We start from the raw sequence: 25,346 nt of genomic DNA on the forward strand, positions 1-25,346 counted from the left end.
TCCCTCTCTGTCTCCCTACATTGTATCTCCCTTTAAGCCACAATGTACTTACCCGATAATGATAACTGAAACAGTGTAGAAATATGAATGACTTCATACACCTGCATTTCAGACCATTTATTATTAAAAACACGGTATAATGGAGGTGGGGGATCGTCGATCCAAAGGCACATTGCTTTAAATTCAGTGACCCATATTTTGTACAGTGGGTTACTATCTAGCCCAGATCACTCGCCTCGGTTTGGGGTACCACCAAAATGCATAATAATGCATGGCGGCTACAAGCATTGTATGGTCTACCGAACAAATGTCAAATCCATCCATGTCCAGCTGCATGAAATCTCAAATTGTCACTCAGATCATGGAGACACAGGTAAAGTCGTAGCTCCATATTCAGGTAATTGTAGTTACGATTGTACATGTAAAATTTGTACACCACAAATTCAGGTAAGAATTTTGATCTCTGCAATGTTACATCGTATTTGTACTAAAACATACCAATCAACCCATGTGCATGTATAACAAATAAAAGATGAAGTGTTATAATCTCGACATATGGAAATTAGCCAGATGATTTTGAAAACTGCTATGCATCAGGGGCTACATGTAAACAAGGCAGGGAGAAATACACTGTGAGTTCTAAGTTAGTCCAGGCTGATCATCATCTCAATCAACTTGCACATGTGATTACAAATATTATCACACTTTGGTCTAGAGGAACACGTGACGAATAATAACAACAACAACAACAACAAAATACTTTCTAGAATCTGCATCTGATTTTGATGAAATTTGTATTAATAGTCTGTTCATCTGATTTTACTTTGTGTCTGAAGGTCAACTTGATCATGGCCAAGGATTACATTTTAAACCAACTCTGGGGGAAATTTGTAGCAAAAAATCACTATAATGTTTGCATAGAACTCTACATTTCACAGCACATGAGATTTTTTTAAATTGTAGAAGGATCTGCATGGAATTGGTAGAATCTGTTCGATGTGAATTGAGGTTATTGAAAGAATGAAAAATTGCCAATATGAGACAGAAAACTAAACTTCAACTTCTGTAATATGTTGCCAATCTAAAGTAGATTTAAATATCTGGTAATTTAGAGACTTTTGATGATAATATTACAAAAATAGATACTGATTCAAGGGCAAAGCAGGAGGGATACAATGAAAGAGAATATTTCATTTTACCTCATGAAGTACTGTAAAAGTGGAAATTTTCGCGGTGTTGAAATTTTCGCGCATTTCGCGCAACCAGAAACTAGCGCGAAAATAAAAGCCCGCGAATATTTTTCCTTGCCATATGTTCCTGTGCGTGACGTCTTGATTCCGCGGAATTAAAAACACGCGAAACTCTTCTGACCCGGCCAAGCGCGAAAAATTAGTCGCGCGAAAATATCCACTTTTACAGTACTAGCAATAAATTATGAAAGTTATGACAAAGATATACAGCATCAAGCCATTAAAAAAAAGAGAGATTCATTTCAGAACAGAGTAGTAATATAGCCCTTGACATCTAAAGGGCGTGTTAAAAGATCCAAGTGGCGGAGCCACATAGACATATTGTATGCAATTGTAACATAAACTTCATCACAAACTACAGTGCATGTGATATCAGCATCATTGGTGCTTTCTTCATTTGGCTTTTCCTGCCTACATTGTAGCTTACCATTTTGCATGAATACAAAGGAATGCGGTAAACTGTATCATGGTCTCTGTTTGAATGTCTAAAACTTTGCTGGATGAATACCAGTAATCCACAATACAATGATACAGCTATTTTGTCTATCTGCCAAAAAGAAGAAGCAGAAGAAAGTCTCTTCCACAGATTACTGCTATAAGAGTACATGTCACAGCATTGTGCAGAAGGACACATCTTTTACTGAGAGAAAGATTAAACTCAATGAATTTCTGACTTTCAAGACAGAAGCCTAAGTGCAACTTTTTTGTTGTTGCTGCTGTTCAATTTAGTATACCCCAGCGAAGTACTAATTAAATTACACCTCAAGAGACCCCATTAAGGGCATTACTAACAGGTGACATGTCGTCCTAGGGTAAGCTGTAAAAAGGGAGAAAAAGAAAACGGTAACCAAATTACTTATCCAAGTCCTGGAGTACAATGTGACAACTGCATTACCTTGCCTGACATTGGCCAGAAGCCAGCGTCTGGCATTAACTGCCAGCGTAGACTGTGCAAGTCTTCGGACAACAGTTTCAACATACAGTAGAATCTGAGCATTCAACGAATGGAAGGTTGCCTGATTCAAGGTTGAGTGAAAAAAATTTCCTAATGCGATTATATGCAGGGGATAATGTAATCCTATACAAATACAATGCTGTGTCATTTTCACTAACTGTCACTTAGTTGTATAGAGGTCATACTGATATATCAAAGCTGCATGCTTTCTATAAACACAATGATCCCGGTAGTTTTGTCTAGTTTTCCATTAATAAGACAACTGTCAAAACCAAGAATAGATCCTTCGCCAAGAGCTATTTAAAATGAAATGTAAGAAACAAGAGGGATATATGGTTATCAAAAAAAAAAGAAAAAAATGCACAAAAAATAAATGGGGGGGGGGGAATAATTCATTAAACAAAAATACTGTGACACTTTTTTTTTCAAGGTGGGAAATGAAACTACAGACATCTCATAATACAAATGTACATGTACATTGCATACTACACTGTATGCGAAGTAGGTCACAATAATACATGTGCAAGCCTGTGACTTGCCTTTAAATTAGTAGATTACCAAATGCAAAAAGTGAAAAGCTACAAAGCTGCAGGAGGATATGAATACCCCAAAAAATATGCTATCCTATTTTCATACGGCCATTAGGTCATTGTTTGTTGTGTCATACACTAAAACTGTGTTCGAGATAAATCAACCATACATCTCAAGGAATAACCGATCAATGACTGATCTGTTCAATATCTTTCTGACGTGTCCTTTAAGTCACTTTTCACCCCCATTATCATGAACGAATGGATGATCATCATCGTCTGATTGATTTGCGGGGCTTTTCATTTTATGGGGCTGCTTGAAGGTCACTCCTGATGGGAAGAGTTGACTGCTGAGCCAACATCCCAGAGAGGTGATGATGAGGTATCTGTGGACTTTGTCGCCATGGCGACAATGATCCTTTGTGTAAACAGTAATGTTGGCAGCACAGTGGAACCAGGGAGGTGAGACCGCCCTCCATGATGGAAGTCACTGGTCTTTGCCAGGCACTGCCACAGCATGGGATAGGCAGGATGCCTGCCTCTTGTTGTTGTGGCAAAAAGAGGGGCACCAAAATGCCAACCTTTCTTGGAGTCCTTTCATAATACCAGGAGCATCAAACATCCTCAATGAACATCTACAGCAATACTAAAATATATCCAACAGGAAACAAAACAAAAAAGTAACAACCAAAACAAAACAAAATCAAACATAAAAATTAAGACATACCTACAACCTGAGCTTAATGCACAACCTATGTCTAAAAGATATCACTGGTAGACCCTAATGCTATAGATACATCATAACAATGGGTATTTCCTGACCATCATTTACATTGTATGATCATATCTTGCAATCCTCATACTGACTATTCTCAGGAAATACCACCTCAAAATACATTCGAAATTATATACAAAGTGATTGCCAATGGTAATGAAAGGGATAATCATACATACCACTGTTTATACAGCAATCAATCCATGGCTTTTAATCCGTTGAGGACGGTTTGATTTTGCTACAACACGCATTTCCCATAGACACCTGCCTGAGTATACTCCGGACTCATCCTCACATGATAAGGACTACCATCTCTTCCCCAACCAATCCCCCCTCCTAAATTTCTCTATATATATGAAGGAGGCTGTACCAAGGTAAATAGACCAAGTGTATACCAGGGTTTGGGTTTTTTTTTAACTTTTAGGACAAGCACTAAATGAAGGCTATTTCTAATAATTAGTGTGAACGTAGAACTGGTCATCTTTTCCATTCCAGCTTAAATCTGTTTGATGCTGTCCATATTAGCATAAGTGACAACACTCTCATATGCAAACACAAAACATCCAAAATCAATAGATCCCACCAGGGGATGGCATCAGTGGATCCTGGTTACCATGCCGACAATACTAATCCCTTGTGTCAATGCATCCTCATTCTCTCCCCCCTCCCTCCCATCATTTGTGAGCAGAGAGCTGGGGAAGGCTTGCTTGCTTCCTGACAGATGCTGTTTGCCGATTGAACAAGAATGCCTGCCTGTGTGGATATAGCATAAAGCATTCACATTTGTCATAGTGCATGAGGAGGGTCAGACATACCTTTATGACATTGATATTTACGGTTATACAAACAGATCAAGGAGCAAACAAAATGATATGTGGATTTACGAACAGATCCCTCCTACAGCTTTATTCACAGACTATCATCATGGGATCTACAAATACATAGTTTGTAGTACCATTGAATAAGTCCTTGTTACCTTTGGCTGATCTATATTGCATCACTATCTGACCAAAGATGATGTGACAGAAATGTTGATATGATAATCCTCCGAAATCTGGGGGGCATTTCATGAAGCATTTTGTCAGATATTTCGTCTGACCAAATACTGAAATCCATGCATCTGATTAGCTGAGAGCAAATTTGTCCGACAAGATGTCAGACAAAATGCTTCATGAAATGCCCCCCAGATCTATTGATTTGACTTTTACTGAAGATTTTTTTTTTTCTTCTGGAAATGAAATATAGAATGGTTGTGTGCTGCTATTTCTCACTGCTCTTTGACAGTTTGTTATCATTCTGTTAAAGGAAATTTTCTACTGCTTGCTATCAAAGGACATCAATGATTACCATCGTTTACTGCCTGTTTCCTCAAGCTAAGATTCACAGTAATTTTTGAATCTTCGGCACATCTATAGCCTTCTTGATATGACTTACCAAGTTATCAAGTAATACAATAACTGTTACCATCTGATCTCCTGTACAATCCACTGCCATAAATACAGCTATGTGTTCTTGTGTATTCGTACTTCCATTACGTTAATTTCTGTAAATGGTTGCATACACATCACCAAACATAATATCTTGTTATGTGCAGGTATTCAGCTTTATAGATGGACTGCACATATCAACTCAGTACTCAGAGTCAATGTACATCCTTCTTTATATTCAGAATGCCTCATCTGTCGAATCATTTAAAATTCTTCTTAAAACTCACCTGTCTAATCAGCTGTAATTTTTTTTTTTTTTTCTGGAGGCGCACACAGTTATCAATTGTTGTACCATTGTATCACATGTATTTTTCTTTTCTTTTCTTTTCTTTCTTCTTCTTTTGTTACTGTTAACGTTAATTTTGTTAATGTTGTTGTGTTTTCTAGTCTATTTGTATGAGTAGCAAAGTGCGCTTAGAAACGTCAGTATGAAGCGCCATATAAATGCAATTATTATTATTATTATTATTATTATTATTCTTTCTGTATCGAGTCAACGAATGAACAGTATCAATACACAACCTACACTTACAGAAACACACCATCTGTACCAGCAACATTTATCTCTGGATCTCCATATGAGGGCCACATCCCGAATATCTCCCAAAGCGCTGCGGAATGAACAGCTGAAGGATATTCTATCTCACAAATCCGCGGCACTTTGCTGATCTTTTTCTCCTTCAGCCACGCTGTTCTCAGATTGATGCCAGTGCAATGTGGCCAATCAAAACCAGGAACTTTCCAGGACACAGCTGTTTAGCCTGATTGATGACTCAAGGAGATTTGCACTCATGTGATCAATTCAACAGCGACACACACACATCTTCAATAATAGCCCTGTTCAGACGAAACCGCACTTTCACACGAAACCTCACTTTCAAACTTAACATGTTGTAATAACCTCAGACTCTTGAATTTCAAGTCCCCAATTCAAAACAGAACCTGTATACTCACGAAACTGTGTAGCCACAACTGATCTATGTTTAGAATGAGACAATAATGTGAATCACACTATCACTTCCCTGAAGGATCAGAAGTATTATTCTGAATACCAACCCAACAGTGCAAATTTGTATTTTAAGTTTCATATAGATCTAGATCTTAAAATAATAACGAAATTGCATACGGTATCGGATAAAGCGGTCACTCATCATATCCCAAAACGCAAATCATTAAATGCCTACGTCATATTCCACGTTCACACGAATGCAGTCCACTACTGTAAAAGCCCATCCCATGTTCAAAATGACTTGAATTCAAGTAAAATTAATCAAACAATCCAAACGGTGAACTTTGTTTCAATATAGAAGAAATCCACTCCAAAATTTGATCAATTTTGTACGAAAGATAAAAACATTTCCTGTACAACAGTGCAAAAATGATCAAAATTGGATAGGAAATAAGGAAATTTCAACATTTTTCGGACAACACTTCTCGACCAGTCACTGTATATTCAAATCAGCGAATTGATGCCATGCTTTCACAATCTATTTACATGTAGTATACAAATACATTGTATGACAAAAATCTTATATTTCAGCTGTATATATAAAACTGTTTCAAAGGTACCAAGCCAGTTATTATACTACAACAGGTTACAGTTGTATACCAAAACAAAATCATATGTATGATTTAAAAAAAGATATAAAAAGCAGATCCTTGTTGTCAAAAGAATGTCAAACATTGGGCATTTTGAATTCTCCAGCAGCCATTTTTGCAATGAAGTCTCCCTTGTGGTCACTATCACAGTATGATAGTGCTAGTGACCAGTCATTACACTTTACGTATGACCGCTCCTTAAAGCAAAATTATGTGTTGCCATGATCTGTTTGGGTTCACTCTTCCAATTGAAGCCAACTTGAATACCGAGTGATGTTTCCCTTTAACTCTATTTTGATCTCACGCCTTCATATCCTGCGCTTAGTTTCCAGTGTGGTTCGAGTACTTTAAAGTGCTGTCTCTGGTGCTATTCCTTATGTACAACTGCATTGCATTGGGCTCCAACAACGACAGTCAGATTAACGCAAGTGATACAAACATATCACTGATCCCACACCTACATGTAGTGTACAGATTTGTATGTCATCTTCACATCACCACCAAGTCTGTGGAGTTCTGCTGGAATTGCACAACAAGAGTGAATACACCAGGCTTCAAAGTGTCAAATACGACAAGATTCGACCACAAATCCTTGTTTTTGGATACATGATGAAGGCGAGGGATCAAAATAACATTAAATCCTAAAGCTCTCCAAAATAAAATCTTGCATTTGCTTTAAAAAACAGATTTACATGACCATCTCTATTAGTGTTTGAGTATGGTTCATGGGCAGAGATTTCAAAGGCATCATAATGTTTGTGGGTCTCAACCCTTACGCATAGTAACAAAACACCAATATCAAACTGTACATTACTGTTTTGATTTTTATGGGCTGGTGTTTCCAATTGGGAAAAAGCAAATTCCCACCATGAATAGTTTTGAAGCTTATTCTGTGCTTTAAGGTCCCCAAGGAAGAACAGAGTTATTCTGAAAATATCACTGGATTTGGGCTATCCTCCGTATTACTTTGATGTACATGATTTTGATATTTTATATATTTTGTATATGCTTTTTTAATACATAATTAGGAAATAATACATAATTAGGAAATAAATACAAACAAACAAACAAACAAACAAACAAACAGTGAATCTGAGTTTAGCAGCGGACATTCAACACAGGGCCCAACACAAGCTACCCGAACTACAGTAATAAATGTGGAGGTATTAGACCTGTTAACATCAACTGATTTCAGGTTGGGGATTATTGCTGATGCCACTCTTATTTAAAGATAGCACTCACACCAGCACTAGCACCAAACTTAAAATCACTCATTAACCTGCTGCTCTTTCTTCATATCAGCACCAAATTTTCTGAAATTTTGAATGCTAATGAATAGGGATCTACATGTAGCACAAGACAGTGCTAGTATTCTACACTGTACCTTCTCTTTGGTATACGGTGTGTAGTAGAAAGTCAAGTGGGATATTCAACCCGAGTGGGTACAATTTGTATGTCCAGCCTGAGTTTGGGGAGACTGAATTGAATGCCATGTAGATGGCTAGGCAAGTAATTGCAACCAATATCTGGGTGGAAGTCGCCAAGGTCATGTACACGTGCAACTTGTTTGCTTGTCCGCATCTACATTGTACATGTATAGTAGGACACGGGAGTTCCTATCTGCACAAAGCTCATTGGGAACAATGAATACATTACTGTCAGTTTACGATTGCCCTAACCTGGTGTGAAGGTTAAATGCTAGACTGGACCCTGAGCATTGTAGGTAGGCCTACATCTTGATCATGTATGACTGCGTTTGGCTCATAAACCCAGCATAAATGCATCAAACACACAGCCAAAGAGTCACGCTCAACTGCAGTTGACCATTACCGTTGGGCGTACACTCCAGCTCACATATTCGTTGGCGCGCAATTCTTATTCTAGCAGACCTACCCAGGGCATGGTTTTCAAATGTTCCGCGATGGGCTGCGAACTAAGATCAAATCAATAGAAGAATGACCACGACTGATTCCCTTTTAAAAACAAGTCTTGTCTCTAGAAGTCCTTCCTTCCTGGGTTATCATGCTTTGGTATGTAAGTCTATCTACTCACATGGCATGTTTCTTGTCAAATCGCATGCTTGTCATGTATTTAAAGAAAAACAAGTATCTAAACACACACTCTAACAAGGTTGTACTCCAAAAGCAAAAACACATCTAGAGGTTTATTTTCTGAAAAAAAGAGTTCAGTTGCATTGAATGAGAGCAGTGGCATCAAAGCATGGCTGCAAAAAATGAATTTAAAGCAGATTTGACTTTAAGTAAAACATAATAGCATTATCAAAAGTGCAATGTTCCAACATTTTTTTTTTTTCTCCAACAGCTGGGAATGAGTTCTAAATCACTAAAAATACTCTACTAAAAAAAAAAAAAAAAAAAAAAAAAAAAAAAAAAAAAAAAAAAATCAGTTCAAGGAGACATTAAATGCAACATGTCAGAGTACACATACAGTCCTTGTGTGTAATATCATGCTGTGTTGAATACTGCATCTCAACTTTTGCAGAATGTGTAATCTTGTTTCATTGCATGAAGAAAGACCATTCACTATGTCTTGTAATACACATAGATGTACAACACCATGCACTGAAGTGGACACGGTCAAAGCCAATGGCCTCTGGCAAACAAAAATCCTTTAAAAAACTGTCACACTTTTAAAGCACCATATTGAGTTAAGAGTGAAGATGACATCATTAATGAACTGTCCCAAACTGCTCATGGCACTTGTAAATGATATTGCATGCTAATTTTATGGACTTACAGCAAATGTCAAATAATCACCAATAACTTTGACAAATGAGGTAGCGAGAATTTTCATTTGGTGTTGTGTAATTGCATGTATACATCCCAAAACTTACATACTCTATACACAACTTTGAGCTCAGGGAATCTATTAAAAAGTAATTGCCAAAGACTAGTGCTAAATTGACATTTACATTACTAGTATGAGTACTGTATACATGTGAGCTGTTTCATACCCTCTGAAGGTCTTTTACGGGTGTATCACACAATGAGGACAGTTGTTTGGAGCTACAATGTAAGCTCAGTGAAAACACAGACTGTGCAACAGACATACTCAGTACTTGACAGTTATACGTACACAAAATTTGAATCTACGTACATTTGAAGCACATACATGCACATGGACAGGAATGAATGCTGGTGAATAAATGGTGGTTTTGCAGCTCATCAAAGTGGTGGACAATGGTGATGAGGTGGAACAACATGCAGTGAAATATGAGAAAGGAAAGTGCGAACTATTGGTATATTTTTATACATAAAGCTCCTTTGTATTCTGTCCATCAGAAAATGTTTTCTTTGTAAAAGAAATTGCTGTTAAAAAACATACTAGAGCTCAGCAGCTGAAACTTTTTTTTTTTCACGGAATTAGAAAGTGCTTTAATTTGTTTTTCCTGGATACCTATATCTTCCAAGTGGTCAGTAATTAAACAAGAGCATTGCACATTCTGACAATCATTTGAATGTTACAAGCAAGCAAAGAAGAAAAGTGACATAATCAGAATCACATTTATTTCACTCACTGTGTTTGTAATTGGGATCTTTATACTGCATCAATAATAAAAGAAAGGTCTGTAATTATCTCAGGAGACTGATTTGTGTCAGATTTAAAATATCAATGGTCCACATGCAAATAAAAGTTTCTATATAATGGTTGACCTGTGAAGTATACAATTTGTACACTCAAAAAGTACATGCAGAATAAATGTGGGATACATCCAGTCTCTGAACTACAGTAATTCCTGTACCCTGTTGACTGTTAATTAATACTTGTGATATGAAGGAAAGGGAATAGGGATACAAGCGATGACGTAATAATGCTTTTGATAACTGCTTCAATAGCAGCATGGACGAGTAGAAATATAATGTACAATGTAATCTATAATTCAAAAGCTAAATATTCACACATCACATGCTATATAATGGGAGGAGAATGCATTCACACATACACAGAACAAAAATAACTTAATAAAGTAAAATTATCAAGCATTGCTGACTGTAGGGCATTACTGATACAAACCTCTGCAGGTTTGCATCAAGTGGCTTTTACAAACACCACACTAATTTAACAAAGTATGTCACAGACATACTTTACAATACAAAACACACAAATACAAAACACACAAATACAAAACACACAAATACAAATACAAATACAATACAAAACACACAGTCATCACTTTTAAAAAACTGGTTTGAACACATGGAGCAGAAAGTTTTTCGATGAATACTATGACACACATACTCAATTATAAAAAAAAAATCTAGAATTACAGACGGATTTTGGTATTTTAATGGCAGTGTAATGGCCTTGGCATAAATACAGGTTTCATTTTTAAGCCGAGGAGTGATAAAACTTGGCAGGAAAGCAAGAAAATAGTGATTTTCTCATGTTCCATTTTGCAATTATCTTGCTTCGAAAGCATCTTTTGTTTAATAGTAGTCTTCTAATGGTGGATGAGAGAGGAAGAAAGCTCTCTTCCCACAATGCTTTGCAAGAAGAGGCAATCACTGGTAACAGGCCGCCCTGTCCGAGCAGCTTTGGATATAACTACAGGTAATCTTTATCAAGCTGAAAATTCCCTACCCATGATGCTTTGCAAGGAGGGATTCCATCAATGGTAAAAGGTCGCCCTCAGTGCACAGCTGGAAATATTTGCTGGTAGTTATTTTAGATGCTTCAGTATCATAATCTGTCATATGATGCACTGAATCTAATAATAGACCTTGCATCATTTTGAAAATGGTGTCACTGATGGTTTACTGAGAAAACTTCGCTTGGTCAGGGAGTCATCATCCATGGAAAAAAAACAATGTAACAGCAACAGCCTCTCCCCATAATGAGAATGCACAACATGAACCGTGGTCTGTGACTATTCCAACCATGAAATGAGACATGAAAAATTGACTACTGGTTACAAGTTTGTTTTTATTTTGTTTTTATAGTGAGATGATTGCATTTTTGCATCGTATTCAAATTTTTCTATGTTAGGTACAATATGTACGTGTAGCGCAATATGAGGTGCTGTGCCTCTATTATAATACCTACAGTATACAATTGTACAATAAAGTAGTTTTACAGTGCATAGCTGAGAGTCAGTCTTCAAGCCATTAATGTGAGGGCTAACAAAATGCAGCAGAGCATTCTACACAGGTGAACCGAATTGTCATGTGATGATGGGGATGTTTATGGCAAGAAGTATACATCTTTTTTTCCCCCAACCCTTTCTGGTGATATACATTTTGTAGGAGGTGTGAACACAAACAGACATGCAAAGTTCAGATGCGACTGGACGGTGGAACGAGGTATGATGAGTGGGGTGCTTCACATTGGCGATCCATGCACAAAGAAGGATGACTTCAAAACTTACCCTTTCCACCTACGAAAGTTCTCTATGGTAATCTCCCACTTCAACCTATGATTCCTTTGGTCAAAGAGAGACAATACAGAGATCGACGGAGGCAATGGGTTAGCAGCAGGTTTGCTTTGCTGGGGTCATGAACACTGTGCAATATCTGAGAGGGAGGACTGATTTGAATGCATAATGGTGACTGGCAGAGTTATGCATGAAATCCACACTGCTTGGGACAACAAAATCCACAAACAATGATGATAAGCAAAGCCTTTGAATAATTAGTATAAAAAACATTCAATCATTCAATCATTTTCACGACAAACATCTATTGTACTTTTATAACCAACATTCAACACCATCACTTCAATAATGATAAATGAAATACAGTGTCTACTGTACATTTATTTTGTTCAACAATCAACAATCACAGACATCGAACTACAGGTATACAGTACATTGTACAGTATGTACCTGGTACATGTACATTGTACAATGTACATTATGCACACTTTCACTACTGGGGAACAAGAATTTCACACCACTTTTAAATTCTTTTTATATCTAATTCTTATCTATATCCTTCTTGAATGAGAGGATCTAGTTTCCTTCAAATAATTTTGAAAACGGCAACATCACAAGGTGTCGTACTGTACACATAAGAAGTAAAGAGGGTGGCACATGGAATAAAAACAACAGATTGTCCTATTAACTCCTGAACAGATTGTCCAATTATCATCAAACATTCACATAATGTTTTTCCTACCAGTAATCTTTCTGCATTTGCTGAATACAACCATACAATGTACATACAGCGGTAGGAAAATTATCCTTCGTAGTTCAAAGGCTTTGGTGACAGGGAAATAGGTACACTGTACAAGGTGCACAACCATCCCCAACTATCATTATAAATGAATTGCCAATATTACAATCTGAACACTTGCCTACATTTATGCAATGCTTGTTTCAAATAAAAGACAAAACATTCCAGAGGCTAACTGTACAACAACAAATCTAATCAATACTACAGTCTATCTTTTCCCTTTTCTACACTCGACAAGTAAACCTCATTGTTTGCATTTCCGAGGTTCACTACTCTGGGCCATAAACAGGCCGCATGGAACTTGTGTTAACACACTTCAATCTCTTTTGTTAAACACAATTTGAAGTATGCTATCTATGTCTGTGTAGTATAATCACTCTGGGTTCTGCCAACACCCTATACAAGTCCCTATGTAGCGTGTCCACCCCCAATCACCAACCTCCACCTACATGTAGGCCCTACACCCTATAATTTACAACATAACAAGGTTCTGTATCTTCACATTGTATCTGCCCACACAGAGACAAATACATGGTGTCGAGGGGTGCATAACATCTATGGACATAATCTACAAATATCAAGTGCACATTCTACAAAAATACGTGTGCATTAAACCACAAAATAGCTTTAGACAATCACCAGAATGAATTTAAAAAGAAATCTATATCTCCTTGAGTGCACAAAAGAAGTCTAGATGGACAAAAGTTATTTTAAAGTCACAATCAATATTCAATCAGTCATTAATTCATAAGATTTTACTGTGTTTTGTAGACTATCAATAACACTATTAGAAGCAGTGGCAGCATTTTAAATCTTGCTGAATGCTCTGTCCTGTTTCTAGAAATGATTCAAAATGGCATTGCTAAATGTGAGCTTCCACTGGAATTTGAGGCAGTGATTGCAAAACTATGATAATATATTTCCCCCCCCCCCCTTCATATTACATGTAGGTAGGGTTCTGGCAAAATGAAAAAAAAAAACAAAAAAAAAAAACTAAGATGTGAGCATTATTTCCTAATGATGTACTGTGTAATTTACTCACAGAGTATGAACAATTTGTAGAATTATTTTCTTGTAAATAATCATGAAAAAAAAACACACCACAACAGATCTACATTGTTCCTTTAAGGTGGATGACCTGAGGGGAGAAAGAAGTAAAAGACAAGTGCAGTAGGGCCTTTAATTTCCAAGGTCATTGCACTTGCAGCCATCAGGTAATGACGTTCGCAGCCTACACTGACACCTCTGGTTGAAATCAACACTTGCCTCCCATCAGTTAGATTCATGCACCAGCCTTTATCTTCCTACAGACAGGAACTTGTGCGATGTACTTTTACAGTGTACAATGTATGTGTACAATGTACACAAGGAGGTCCTTGCTGGTACGCCTTTAATGACAGACCACATTATATATACCGGTAATCTACAGTTTACAGTCTACAGCATGCGGTGTGAAATGGGGCCTTGGAGATACAAGAATACCACCCCGGTGTTAATCATTTGATACCAACTGACAACTGTATGGCAAGGCCTTACCCTTATTACACAATCATGTGCCCAAAAAGAATGTATTGTGCACATCAAGAGTACAAGCTCATACATTGAACACAAAAACAACAAAAGGACTTGCTTTTAAAGAGTAAATTGAAAGTAAGAGCTCTTATACAGGATGTTAATGAGTGAAAATATCTTTAGCTATTAAATTGGATATATTGCTGTATCCACCATTCTCATCATCACATTCCTCATCATCCTTGTAATTGTCATTAATTACTTGTATCATATTCATAGTCACCTGTCAGATCAATTCATCATTTATATGTATACATTAAAAAACACAAATCACCCCAATAATCATGATCATTGCTTTACTGTGAAAATGTAAAACTTTACTCTTTATTGCCATCATGTTTGCCAACATATGACAATGTTACCATTCTGCTCCCAAGACCAAACCACATTAAAGGTTGGAGTGCCATTTTGCATGATTTAATCCCAGAGCTACTTTTTGTACACTTGTACACGTACACTGTACGAACAGTCAAACTACACATGAACCATGATATGTTTAATACATTTTGTATGTAGTTTGACATTGTGAAATGGTGCCATAGTTCAAGTACTACAAATGTACGTCAATCTGAGGTACATGTACATTGTACATGTACCAGCATTGTACAGATATCACACAGTCATGCATAAAGTCAGATTCGGTGGGCATTTACAATTGATCTTCTCTTTACTATTAATACATTACAGTGTATATCATTCCTTGCTACGGTCTATTAATGCTTTAAAAAAATGCCAACTGACAATGTGGAGGCTCATTTTCCACTAAACCAATTACACACCCCACACCCTTCATTGTCACTTCTCTCAGAGGTCAAGCCCACTGCCTGCAACATGAATTGCAAAATCCTAATACTGGAGAAATGTTACCAGTCTATTTCTGACTGACAAGCACACTGCAATGGATTACGATCCCTGCTATTTATTAGATGTCAACGATGAGATCATTAGTCCTGCATACAATAGTTCCATGTGCAGCTATTGAAAGCGATCATTTATCAAATTTAAGTAGAATTAGCATATTTTGCTAAGATGAAAAATATTGTGGTTTGCTGAACCAACTTGTAAATTCATATCCCAAGTGCACTTTAGCAAGCACTTTCCAAGTATTTTCATCCATGCACTACAAAAGCCAGCAAATATTTGCATGCCTAATTTTACTACAGAATGTTCAATTCTCATTTTATGCAGTGAGTTAGTACAACTATGCATGGATATATACTACTAACAGAAAAACCTAGGTACAGAAACAACAAGAAACAATAAAAAAAAGAAAAATATATCGATGTATTTGCTCTGCTGCAATCTGAGGATTTTCACACTCTTGACACACCTGTCTTCTTTTTTTTTAATCACTTTGTAGTGATTTCCATTTTAGTATCGATGTCTTCCTACTATAGACATACTTTTAAGCATAGATTTAAAGGTTGTAATTGATGATGAATTTTAAAACATGCAGCATCATCACCATTTTTATCACCACCATCATCTATCAAATATCATTATCAACTAAAGTGTACCATCCAAACTATAATCAATTTCCTCACAATCTTTGTTTCCATTAATATCACAGCTCTTCCTTATCTCATCCTTAAATTCATTTCAACTGATACCACCATCTTTAAATACCACCTAAACCATCATCACCATCATCATCTCAATCAACATCTTCCCCATTCTCATTCACATTATCTTTATCAGTTTTGCTACCTACAATATCATGATTCATCAACATCATCCAAGCAACTTCGTTATAATTGCATAAATTTTATTTTTTTAATACCATATCTTCATCATAATTATCATCGCTGTCATCAAGTTCCTAAAACATCCCCATTATCATAATCATCATCATTGTTATCATCATCATCAACATCATCATCATCATCTTCATCATCATCACTATAATCTTCTTCATTGTTACATTCATCATCTTCATCACCCTAATCATCATCAAATCATTATCTTCATCATTATCATCATCACCACTATCACCACTTTCATCATCATCACCTCCACAAGTTCATCCTGATCACCATCATCTTCATCACTGGCCCAAAGAAGATAAAATTTCAATACCTGGATGGGTGCCGTGCTCGGTGTTTGCCTCTGGAAACGCTGTCTCTTCTCTCTGATGTCAACTTCTTCCATCGCTATGGAAATGGGACGCACATCAAGATGTCATTAAAGAAAGATAATTCCTATCTGCATGGCGAAATGAGAAGGAGAAGAGACAGTGAATATGAAAGGCCTTTAAACTCTACATTATATTCATTGCAACATTATTTTAAATTGACATGCAATGAAAAAAAAAAAAAAATCCCCAACTTTTAAGACTGACACAGAACCTGTGCCCTGTAAAAGACAACGAACAAATGGATAATCACACCAACAATAATTCTTTTTTTTTTTAATTCTCTGAATCACATTTGTAATGCACATGTCTGCTTTCAGCTTCTACAGTGCTGTGCCAGCAAACTCCTATTAAAAGTCTTCACTACCTGGTACACATACATACCACCTTCTTGGTAGGGTACATTGTTCACTAGCTTTCTGATCTGTACAGGGGCCTATAAGTACCTGCAAAACTGAATGCACTTTATAGTAATCAATTTGGCTTTCAACCTCTAAACTCAATACAGCTGTTTACATTATCCCATGCCCAGGACAGAGTCAATGAAAATAAACACACACACACACACACACACACACACACACACACACACACACACACACGCACACAAAAACCCACTTCATTTTGCAATTGGCAAGCTACTAACATCAAACACACATTGTTGACAAAACTACAAATAATCAAACAATGAAAATCCTTCTGGAACACCTTTCAAGAGAACAGAGAGAGCAGTACAATGTACAGTAGATAATAACACATTATCACACAATGTGGAACGTGCTGCAAAATACAATGTACTGTTGTACTACAGTAGATACCATGTCATTTTTATCATTTTGCTTGTTTGTTTGGTTGTTGTTGGTTTTTGTTTGTTTGTTTTTTTTTTTTGGGGGGGGGGGGGGAGGGGGAACCATTTCAATGTGAACAAAGTGCAGAAGTGTGATTTTATAAAATCAGGCAGTCACTCATCTGCCAATGCTGGTGATTGTAGTTCATCACACTGGTACAGATGCACTTGAAAAACTGTGGACTAATTACATTGTAACCCTCCCAGCCATTCAGAATATGGCATGTTGTGTCGACACTCCGAATTTTAATTAGGACTTCAGCGGGAGGTCTGGTAAGAAGCCAAATCTCTAGATAGTACACATTTGCATCTTGATGACAACAGTGGTGTATAATTGATTCTGATACAAAATCTACTCCAAACGTGATACGTTGTATAGTTGGTTGTTGTCAAGTACACTGTACTTACATAGAGGTAAAATCTTTCAATATGATATTGCAAAATAGAGCCGAAGACAATTTAAAGTGATCTACAATAAACAGTGTGATGTAAAGACTATCCTTGATGACAAGATTAAACATCTATCCAGCTGCTTACAATTGTATAATCAAATCTTACACTGTATGTGTAAGGTGGAGTCAAAACAAAATTTGTGGGACTCCATCTTTGTACACAATAATGAAGTTCTCTTTGCAAAAATTTCAAAATTTGGGTCGCCACTAGGGTTGCATCTTTTTGATTCAGCTTTCTCACTGTCCAAACAAAAGTAAACTTTTTGGGTTGCAATTATTTGCAAAGAGCTGACCTGCACAATTATGAATATTATGCTTATAAAGTAGTCTACATCTCAAGGCAAATTCAAAATACAATGTATTGCAGAGTGCCATAGCACGGTAAAAATATCAAGGAGCGACACGTGCAGTGCAACGTGGGTTAGCTTGAAATTTTGTGCAGTCACCGTTCTCACTGCACAACTTTGTGTCTTTTTGCAAAAAATCACAGAAAACTGTGCAATTTCGATCAAAACCCAAATCACACAAAAATCATGATACTTCTGTTCTCACAGTAAAAAATTCAAAATTTAGGCGATCAGGATTGTGACCTGCAAAAATGTGATATTCTGAGTGCAATGAAACAGCACTGGTGTGACATTAAGATCAAAATTTTTACAACAATCAAAATCTCCTTTTCCTTGTCTAGCTTAAGACGCAATACTCGATGAACACACAGCAAACTCTACTGGAGTAGGCACCCTAGGATCTTCTCCTACTCTGTTTACTTCCTTAAGCAGCCAGCACTGACGATGATAATTTGTTCTTTCAACAAGGCCCTGTTGACCGTAGGACGGTGGCAAAATGCACGACGAAACATTCGAGAGGGAGAGGCGCCAACGAAGCAGGCGTCCCGACACAGAAGCAAACCCGTTATCTGGGACAGCCCCCTCCCTGATGCATTTGGAAGGCATGCCCTGAAATTGTAATGCACTCATAAAAGACCATCCATTTTAATTCCCCATACAGTTAACCCTGTATTCTCCTCCACCCGACCACCATGAATAAAGTTAATAATGGCATGATGCCAAGGAGGAGGGTGCCTCTTGGGGTAATGCCTGTTCCTCATAATTCCATTCACCATGCACTTCATGGAATTTGAAACCTGTTAAGATGCACATTTTTAATGTACCTACTGTACAATCAGGAATGCATTGAAGGCTCACATGGGATGGTTGTTGTTGCTGCTTTTTTCTTATCATTTTAATACTGTGGTTGCAAATGGGATACAGAAAAATCATTTGTTGACAAAAATGTATGGGGGGAGGGGCAATGATTAATTTGAAGAGGGTAAAGTACTTACAAACACATACAACATACAATTATGGTTTGGACAAAAACTAAGTTCAATAATACAGGCAATTTTTAAAAATCACTTATCTTTATAGAAATGTGTATATACTTCTCTCCTATCTGATCAAGTTAGAACTAGAAAATGTTGCCATCATCATTAATACTACATGCAGTTTTGTTAAACTTTGTACATATTACTGTAGTAGTACAATGTACATAGTAGTAGTAGTAGTAGTAGTAGTAGTAGTTAGTATAGTGGAAGGTGCTCTCGTAAATTAAAATATCATCATTTATTAGTTATGAATGCTACCTCATTGGGTTGATCACTGAATTTTATGTATAGGCCTTACACACGAGATAAAGGATTTAATTGAAGAACGCTCTATATTATATGTACATTAACAACACACACAAAAGAAGAGTACTGTAAAACGAGAAATGTTCGCGTGCATTTTAATTTCGCGAATTTCGCGAGCGCCAAGATTCGCGAAATTAAGATGCACTCAAAATTTCTTATCTACACTATATGCATTGAACGCAAGAGGCAATTCCTGAAAATTTCTTGCCACGAAAAAGGCCGTCGGTTCCAATTCGCAAAAATTTCGTGCCGCAAATATATCATGTTTTACAGTAATACCAACAACGGTAATTCGTCAATGTTGCTGGGTATTGAAATTCACAAAGTTCCTAGTTTCTGGGTATTGAAATTCACGACTAGTTTCTGGAGACCTCAATAATGAGCATTTACTGCTGAATCTTTGATTAGCAATTATACCTTTATTTAAATAAATTGCATTAGCTGCATCATCTAATTCTGCATCAAAAATTAACTCCTGAATGTTTATTATCAACAACATGCAGAGTGAAATGTCAAAATTGAAATTCCAGACAGACAGTGTACTGCTGCAACTATAAAACGTTTGGTGTCCAACCTCAAGGCTGTATGCAATACAATGTATTACCAAGAAATATAGACATACGAAATTATCCTCAAATCTTAAAATAATAATAATATTTCTAGAAAGAATATGGATACACTTGACTTAATCAAGCACTAACACTTAAAAAAAAAACCCTTATGACCTTTGTAGAAACACAATTTACTTAAACTGCCATTGGAATGTATGATAAATGAAAATTCACATTATTTGAGGAATTCTTCAAAACTTAATATGTTATGTCTCCCTGTCAAACAGAGCTTTAAAAAAAAACCCTAGGAAACATTTGAAGGGCCTTTTGATTGTTTCCACAGGAAACTGATACATGTACAACGAACCATGCCACACTTCCATTTACCGGTATTGTAAAAGTTCACAGCGTATACATGTGACTCTGCATCTCATAACTAACAAAAAGTCGTAAGACATGAATTTTGGTTAAGAGCAGACTTTAAGCTTTAAAATGATGTAGAACTCAATTCAATCTAAATCTAATTTCAAATTTAAATATTGGAAAGCAAGCACACACTCTGGAAAAGTGTGTACTGAGAAAAGAGGGTCTGAAGATCAAGCACTAATCTTACCAAGCCTTGGTCTGTGCAATAAATGGGACGAAAAAAACAGGATGTCAAACTCCGTGGCAACAATGAAGGGATAATCAGATTAAGCTGAAAGTGAGCATGCTCTATCAGTACATTGTATCCATGACCATGGTAGCTCCATGCCATGACTAACACCAACTTTCAAAACAGTAGCATCATCCTTTCAAAAGTTGAAGAGTGTGGGTTTAAGAAATGAAGGGGGGGGGGGGGCTCTGAGACAAACTGAATGCACTATTCTTTTTTTAAAAGTGTCCTAAAAAAACTGCTAAAAGAACACAATTTCAGATCTGTTTTATGATCCCAAAATATAGAAAAATGGAAAAGAAGAATTGCTCTTTCAGAAACATAAAAAATATGAGATTTACCATGAAAAATAAAATAAGAAAAGCTTACAACTGTCTAGGTTGTGACCTCTCTCACCTATTTTGAGTATTTACATGAAATCAGGGCATGCAATAATTTTTTGTGATGCACAGTCACATAATACTCATTCAACTGTTTTCTCAAATAGGAAGACTAAGCTCAGAGGTCACATTTTAAAATAGAGCTCATGATCTTTACTAAATTTTGACTTGGCAGTTAGTCTTTCATTGATGAAGATTTTCTGGCAAACCCATATAGAAGAAGCCCTTTACCTGTCCTATCTCCATTCCTGATGTTCAGGAAGGGTACTATTAAATACACTGTATGTGCTGAGATTCACAAAGCACTTGCAATACGATTAGGATTGTGGTGTAAGAAAATACAGTTGTATGAGGAGCCAAGTGTTACAAATCAGTCATTAAAAACCCGGTAAAGATGAGTCCCGAGTTTACTTGCAGAGACTCCAACCCCAAGCACCTTCTGATCTGGAGATTCTCCCGCCTGAAACCCCTAGCAAACAGGAGACTCCCAACTTGATGTGCTCAAAGCGCTAAGTTCCTTATTGCCGGGGTCCAGCTCTAGGGTTCTAGATGTTATTTCATGCTATCTATAAAGGCTTATTTTTCAACATACGATGACACAAAGTCAGAAATCATTTCAAGCGGGAGAAATTAAATCTCAAGCGGGAGAACAGGAGATTTTGCAAAAATGGGCTTTCGGCAGGAGATCTTCCGTCGAAAGCGGGAGAGTTGGAGTCTCTGTACTTGTGAAGGTGTCTATGGGAAATGCATGTTATAGCAAAATCAGCCCGTCCACAGCGGGTTATCAAGCTTGCAGCAAATTCAGCAATTGTTCGAGTATTCATAACCTGTCTTCTTTCAGCACAACATTTGAATTCCTAACATTGGATCAAATGGGTAATTTGCATTCGTATGCAGATCAGTTGCGTGGGCTGTTTGCAATACGCACCATGAAGAGTTCTCCTGTATACCATCCTTACTGTGAAACACACTATAAATACAAAGTGTTACTTTTCAAAGTTACTACTTCTAGAGCCATCTAGTAAAATAGTACCCATGCTTACATGTGACTAATAAAAAGGCCTGCAATAAAGGCAACTGTAGGTACAGAGTACATACCATATCAACAGAGAAACATGTGGAAATCCTAGAGCTTGGTGTTCTATATTTTTCTTCAACTGACCGGTTGATTAATCTTTATCAAAGTGTACATAGCACACTTCACTGTTTACATTGACTGTAATTGAGTAAATTAAAAGGGGAAGTCTACCCTAAAAATTAATTTACCGAAGTGTGATTAGATGCAGAAAAAAATAGAGGAACAGGACAGTGAAAGTTTGAGCAAATACTGATCAAACCTGAGAAAGTAATTGTTTTTTGAAGCTGTAATCAGTCAAATAAATTGGCAATTTTGTGATGCTGCAAGCAAGCTCTAGCTCTGGTCAAACGAACTTTTATTTATTTTTTTTGAAGGGCAGATTACCCATGAAAATAAAATTAATGCATGGTAGCAGCTCAACTGGATGCTAACCGGACATACACTAGGATGTTTTGAAGTTTCAATTCTCACACCTTTTACAGTATTAATGGCACAGTGATATTGCATATGTACAAAATGTACATGGCATATTTTGGGTGCATTTTCATTTTTGCAAAAAAAGAACAACTTGCAAAGATATTGTCTCCCCTAATCCAAATGCTCTGTGTTGTCCAAGGTGGGAAATCACAAACTTTTAAGTCCTGAAAAGGGAAATAACAGAGCTGATTTCTCATTACATCATTGTGGTCGTCATTCACAAAATAAACAGTCAGAATTTGTAACATCCACATATGAATAACAAATAAATACGGCGATGTTTCATCTGATACTTCACAAGTCTCCAACTAAGGAGCTAGAAGTTGCGTCATTTCATCGGTGGTTTTTCGAATAATAATGATATGGCAAATTCTGCAGGATGACCCTCCCCAAGTAGTAGGTAATGTAATGCACCACAAGCGATGTTGTCATTTCTACGCATCAGCTATTGATCCAATTTGGCCAGTTGGCGACCTCAAGCATGACGTTTATGAAGGCTTCGTTGTGCAAGGAAAAACAAACTCCGGATTTCCCCATGATAGCTAGTCTCCACTCAAGATGCCGCGAGTTTGTGAGACAGAACTGTGCAACCAGGCAGGTGGGAAGTCTCTTCCCACCTCCCCGGTGCAACATTTATCAGGGCTGAACCAAGTGAGTGCGGTTCTAGACAATTAGGAAAACTCATTAGGTGGGACATGGAGACTGATATTTTTATGTTCCTTCCCCTGACAATGAACCTATTCATCGCTTAACATGTCTGGCACGGTCTTCATGACTTCTTGTTTTCCATCAGGATAATGAATTTACAAAACAATGGCAACAGGGGAAAGATAGCACTTTCACATACAATGTACCTACAATTTGTACAAACTGTTGTATAATGTACATGTAGCTCACGTTAAAAACGAATGCATTTAATTTTCACACAAGCATTCACCATCAAAGTCTTCATTTTCTCACAGAACATTCATTAATGTCCCGAAGGAAGCATTGACTTGGAAAGTTTCATCACAAATATAATGCACTGCTGGGACAGCATTTTTAAGTTTCTCTCAAGTTCAAGTTACAAAGAAAGAGGGAAAAAATGCTCTGTATATGCTGAAATGGTAGAACATTGCCAATCTTCGTAGCAGGGAGGTGGGGCCCAGTTTGTACAAAATGTAGCTATCGGGTTAATATTGTTGAGTGCATGGAAGTACAGCTTGTACAAATGCCCAGCTTCTTGCACACAGTGGAAAGTGGAAATCTCCAACACCCCAAACAGGGACTGGTCATTATCGCAAAATAACCAGTTATTGAGTTATGTAAACCCTCATGCTTGCACGCATGCTTGCATACATGTACCAAATTTGGCTCGGTGTCACGCACCAACACCTGGACAAAAGATTTTTCACACATGATGGCGAGCACACACTTTAAAAAAGCATGGACTGGTTCAAGACCAATAGTTTTTTTAATACACAATTACATTTCAGAGTAAGGATTTCATTTTGGAGAATTTCCTCCAAAGTTCTGAGGTTTTGTGTAGCTACCTAGCAATTTCTGGTAAAAGTCAACAATATGAGAAATGCATGGGCCTCTGTGAATCTAATTCACCATATACAATACATGTAGTTTCACAGAAACAATGGCTAGCTCCCTATGGAGTGGATATTAACACAAGATATCTATTCAGCCCCACCTGATTACAATGTATACACTTTGAGTATACACTTTCAATATATCATCAAACCATTTATCATTTTTACAACCTTTCTCACCCACAGTACAGTGTACTTTGAATCTCTGGATGAAATGAAATACAAGATTGAAGGTTCACCTTATTTATCTACATACAAAAGTGTATGTCCGGTGAAAGACATCTTGATATTTCCCAAATTTTCATTCATTATATACCAGGTCTGGTCGACTGAAGACTACACAGTGATCATAGCTGCGGAAATATCGTCATTCTATCTGGTTTCCTGTTGATTATCAGGACCTGGGTCTGCTGACATGATGCTCATGATTATAACTGTCAAGTACCGCAAATGTCACAGAATCATGCAACAATCTTCCTTTAATTTCTTGTGGTTGCCATGGTAATTCATAAGGCATCAAAATGGGTGCACTTGTGAAGAAAGGACATGCATTTTGAAACTGTCCACATACACATTCTGTATCTAAACAGTGAATTAGTATTGAAGGCAATGCCTTGTACAAATTGACTTGATTAAACTATCAAAGTAGAGTTCAAGAAAGAAAAAAAAAAGATTTAATCAAATATGAAAGTTATGGAATTCTATGCTAAATGTTTCCACAGAACAGTGACACTGCTTGTAGCCATGCTTCAAATGGAAATTTTACAAAGTGATTTCTGTAAATAACAAAGGATTTGCAAGCAGACCAATGGGAGACGTATGGATTGATGGCAATATACACATGCATCATCATCTCATCTTTTAATGTAGTATGTTTACCACAAATATCACTGTTTTGTGAGTGTTACAGTATGAAACTGTAAGTCCTGATTTCTACATGTATCTAAAAGAAAAGTACAAAACTTACCATTCTATGTGACTGGTTTGGTTAAAAATCAATGCGCACACAGCAAATGGCATTGCACTTTAAATTAGTCACCACTTGGTAGCCATGGCAACAAATGAGCACAGTGCCATGAAAAATCACAGATGTCACATTTTGGTTACCCACAGGGGAAACCACAGTTTTAGCCTAGCAGCTAGGCA

General features: G+C 37.0%; 1 protein-coding gene across 1 annotated transcript in view; it reads right to left on the reverse strand.

The window, feature by feature from the left end:
* Positions 1-25,346, reverse strand: part of LOC139718505 (oxysterol-binding protein-related protein 6-like) — a 68,290-nt gene that overhangs the window by 35,537 nt on the left and 7,407 nt on the right. Inside the window, exons 2-3 of the mRNA XM_071629979.1 lie at positions 16,436-16,561; positions 11,983-12,036 (exon numbers count right to left, since the gene is read on the reverse strand). The gene's annotated coding sequence lies outside the window, so the exon portion shown is untranslated. The remainder of the gene's footprint in view (positions 1-11,982; positions 12,037-16,435; positions 16,562-25,346) is intronic.

This window comes from Diadema antillarum, unplaced genomic scaffold (genome assembly GCF_040938485.1).
Source record: "Diadema antillarum isolate AM-2024a unplaced genomic scaffold, OU_Dant_1.0 scf00000095, whole genome shotgun sequence".
Classification (NCBI taxonomy): domain Eukaryota; kingdom Metazoa; phylum Echinodermata; class Echinoidea; order Diadematoida; family Diadematidae; genus Diadema; species Diadema antillarum.